The sequence below is a fragment of the Clupea harengus genome, chromosome 22 (assembly GCF_900700415.2).
Source record: "Clupea harengus chromosome 22, Ch_v2.0.2, whole genome shotgun sequence".
Lineage (NCBI taxonomy): Eukaryota > Metazoa > Chordata > Actinopteri > Clupeiformes > Clupeidae > Clupea > Clupea harengus.
Window position 1 is genome coordinate 14,876,935 of NC_045173.1, and position 4,704 is coordinate 14,881,638.

Consider the following 4,704-nt stretch of genomic DNA (forward strand, 5'->3'; position numbering starts at 1 on the left):
GTATTTTCGTGTTTCTCCTTAAGATCCCTATTTTAAAAGGTTCAAGTGAATTATATTTTGTATGTGAAGGGGTGCACACAGTTGTACCGCATAATACAAAATGTTGATTAATTACTACTTTGCTTGGCTTCAGAGTTATCAAACTATTAATTTTCAAGTCCCACATAGTGTTGAAAGCAACACTCCCCCCCCCCCCCCCCCCCCCGTGAATCAAACTACTGCTTATTTATTTGATAAGGTGTCACATGTTTATTAATTATATTTACTTTTCAGATTTCTATTTACACATCTATAGAACATATCACTTAAGTCTTATTTCAGGCCAGCACACAAAAGGCGCAGTCCAGAAAACACTACCACATGACACAAAAACTATATGCCTATATATCAGGGCACTGGTTTTGATATCGAAACAAGGCTATTAAGAATACTGAAGAACATAATCAAGGTCAAACACAGAATGTTCTACACCACTCTCTTCTGTAGCTGCAGTAGGCTATTCTGTCTCAAGGACTATTGTTTTCATTCTTTCAAACTCCTCCCCGTCCTCTCCTCCTCCTCCTTTTTTAGTTTGAAAGTTATTTGAAGATGTCTCAGTGGCAAGAGGGAGACAACCAGGTAACGAGCCACACAGCCAGACAGCACCTATATCTAATTATGGACGGTTCTGCCCTACAGACACCAGGAATCACCTGGGTCAGACTTACCTCCACTCTCCTCGGCAGCTGTTCTACTCTATGATGGGATAGGTGAGGAAAACAAGAGAAGTCACAGGCAGGAGACTTGCCAAAGGCAGTTGTTTTGCCCACAGGCAGGAGTTACAGAGGGCTTTTATACCACACGGGCTGCTGTATGGGGAGCAGCATTAACAGGGCTCTGATGTGTACATCAAAGGCAGAGAGATGACCTGAATGACATTAATGTTTGATGATAAGGAAATATCTAATATTGTTCTGCCTCCGGAAGTTCCTCTTTGTATCACCATGTAGTGCGTCGGTACCTCTGAGGCACTAAGTTCACACAATTAGAAGGGAAGACAGTATGCACTTTAAGGTTCAGCTGATGGTATGCTCATTGGAAAATCCTCAGATTTAGACTACTGTACGTGTTTGAGTATATCTTCAGAAATGTTATGTTTTTTTTAAGTATGGAGGGTTATCTATCACATTAACAGACCTATATGAGGAAATGTATGTGTGTAGAGCAGTAGACTCATATAATACGTTGGATGATGTTGTGCCTTCAGAAGACGGTGACTCATGGAGGTTAGAACATGGCCTTGTCTGTTGTATGCACAGGACGTCAGTCATTGCATATGGGAGAAGAAGAGGGTGACAGGTCACATGTAGTGTAACAGACACTGAACACGTACGGGAGATGGGGAAAGGAGGGGAAGATGCAGAAAACTGGCCAGTAATAGGAAGTCCTTTTCTCAGCATTAATAAGAATCCAAGTGAGTATCAAGCAGTTCTTTGTGAGAATACTTTTTTAGTGAAAAGTAAATAACAATTAATCTCATTATCACATGTGCTAAGAAAAACAAGAGGATTCAGGACAAGGCTCCGTCAATACTACTGCAAATTAGTGTAGATTCTAAAAGTAATTTGTCCATTTTGAATAGCCTCTGATCCATTTCCCCCCCACAGAAAAATATGGGCGTTTGGTCTTCCAAACAGGTGCTCAAATAACTAATAAACCAAATACCCAATAAACCAAAATTGGCAAAACGTTAACATCCAGCACTCATGGCAGAGCCCCTGGTGGAAAGAAATTGCTGCTTTTGCTGTTGTGTCTCTGAAACTAGCCTGCTGGTCCCTGCTAAAAAAGTCCCTGCTTCCTACCGCCCATTACAACCTAACAATTGTATTCAAAGTTCTACTACTACACATCGACTTCAATGCATGACACACACACATTCGGATTGTCAGCCTAACTACCTACTTCTGTGCTAATGTGATCACAATCATCCACTCATTCTATTAACAGGAACCCCATGAGTACATTAAGATCCCCAATGTGTTGTATGACCATTCAATTTGTATGCTGGCATTGCTGTCTTACCTTACTGTCTCCCTTTCTACACCCTGCAACCTGTATGTGTGCCTGATGTACATCTGCCCCATGTATGCCAATATGCTTGATTCTAGGTATGATTTATCAGCCAGCCAAATCCCCAGCCAAGGTCTTTCTCTATCACCGCATTTGACAGATACACATAAATTATCACAAAGAATTCAGCTTGAACTCAAGATGAGCGCAAAGGTGTGAAAAAGGAAACTCAAGTATACGTACACTTGTTGCTGATAAAAAAGCATATGAAAATTGAGAAATTGTCATCGTTTTACTTTTTATTCATGAGCAATGTGGCATTCATAATGTAAGCCGTCTATCTGGTCCACACGCTCCTGTGAAAGCTTTGAGATTGCAATGTAACAGTAGGCTTCAGTCTTGATGGCTGATCCTCAAACGATCCTCTCATGTAAACCCACTGTAAAGCCACAGACCGTCCTATGATGACAGTGGTTGTACTGAAGGCAGATCTGGGGGAAATGCGCTGTATGTTTCCATCACGGCCATTTCTGTTTCATCTGATAGCTCTCCCACGCCCAGAGCACTGGCTTTAATTAAATTGCTCCCTCAGGCATGTTGGAGTCAGGAATCTAGTTTCAGGGGTGAATACACCATGGAGACCGAGGGAGAGGCAGACCATATTTGACTGCTTGGCTGGGTTATGTATGCTGCGCTCAGCTGACATCTTCCACTTCTACTGTGATTCTGAAACACATGACTTTATGTAAAGGTTGATGATGTTTATGAGAGTTTTTTTAAAATGGATAATATTGATATTGTCCAGTGGTGGACAGTAACGAAGTAGATGTAATTCGTTCCTGTAGCCTACTTAAGTAACATATAGATGTATCTGTACTTTACTCAAGTATTTCTATTTGGTGAGACTTTATACTTCGACTCCACTACATTTCAAAGTGAAAATTCTTACTTTTTACTCCATTACATTTAGTAAAACCTCTCGTTCCTTTTTACCAAAGCGAATCAAATAATGAGAGGTCAAAGCGAGTGCACAATCACACCAATCAGGGCTCAGTGCTCAGTTCTCTGAAGTTATTTCAGTTTCGTCAGTTTCGTTCGTTCGTTGAGCGCGAGCTACGTTGAATTCGTTACAACGCTGCTGCAGCATTTTGAGGATGTTTTATGCTCATGCTTACTTAACGCTACATAAATGATGGAAGAAACGGCTGACCCTTACTTGCCTGAACTTGGCCTTATGTGGGCGAACTTTTTGAATTGGAAAAAAGGAAGGACTCATTTTATTTTGAGTGTCTTCTCTGCCTGCCTAAGCACAATACAATACCCTCTTTCAAGAATTCGCCATCCAATTTAAAGAAACACGTTGAGGTAAGTGATTTTTATTCTGGTAGGTTTGATGACTAGTAGGGATGCACCGATACCACTTTTTTACAAACCGATACGAGTACGAGTATTTTTATTTGTGTACTTGCCGATACCGAGTACCGATACCGATACTTCTTAGATTTGGTCTCCATGAAAGTGCAATTAATTTGGAGGCAGATTTGATTTTATCCTCTGCAGATTATGTCAAGCCTATTGTACAAAATTAACAGAAGGCTATCCCAAGCCAAAAATAAACAGAGCTTTCTGGTTTTAACACACAAAAAAAGCCTTCAAACAGACAATATCATCACATTAGACAAAATGCAAATATAACCAGATAAAGGCAATTCAATTTGCTGCATAGTTAACAACACAGTCTGCTTAACAAAAAGTGAACAGAACTATTACTGGATTAGCACAAGAGCACATTTCAGTTACAAAAGTATCAGAAGAATCTCCTGCTCAAGTACACAAACAATCACTTAACCTATGTGGCACAGTCTTTCTCTCTACCTCTCTCTCTCTCTGTGTGCGTGCGCGTTTTTTTCTTTTGCAAGACTTCAGTTAAGATTGGTTACTTCGGTCTTGCGCCACTAGCATCAGTGAACTCTGTGTACTTAGCACTATGGTGTGTCTTCAGGAGTTTAATCAAATTGCTTGTGTTAAACAAAGTACTTTCCTTTCCGCCCCTCGACACCGTAGCAATGCAGATCTTACACTGTGCCTTACTCCTGTCGTCGTCATTTATCTTAAAATGAGCCCAAATCGCCGTTAAGGCAGCATAACGGAATTGCTAATCGCTAACGAGATGCTAGCAGCTAAATTTAGCGAAACCTGTATACTGAAATACTTTGACACTATGACAAACTTTCCCAACACAGTCAAACATCAAGCAAATACAACACAAGACGGCAAATAAGCTACTTACTAGTCTGGCAGAGAGTGGTAGGACAGGTAGGACAATAAATCACATTTTGTGTCAGCATAGCCCGGCCAGTTTGATGCAGTGAAATACTGATGAGTGGTATCGGTGCTTGGTATCGGCAATTCAAAACGAGTACGAGTACGAGTATTTTAACGAAGTATCGGCACCGATACCGATACTGGTATCGGTATCGGTGCATCCCTAATGACTAGCAACTGAATTATTTTTTAATTTAACCGACATTGTCTGCATTGTATGTTCGGCTAAATTAGTTAACTAGCAGCTATACGCTAGCATAGCTTGTATCACACTGCTCAAAGGAGATGGAATATCCGATTCAATACAATAAATGGGATTGCTATTTAGTG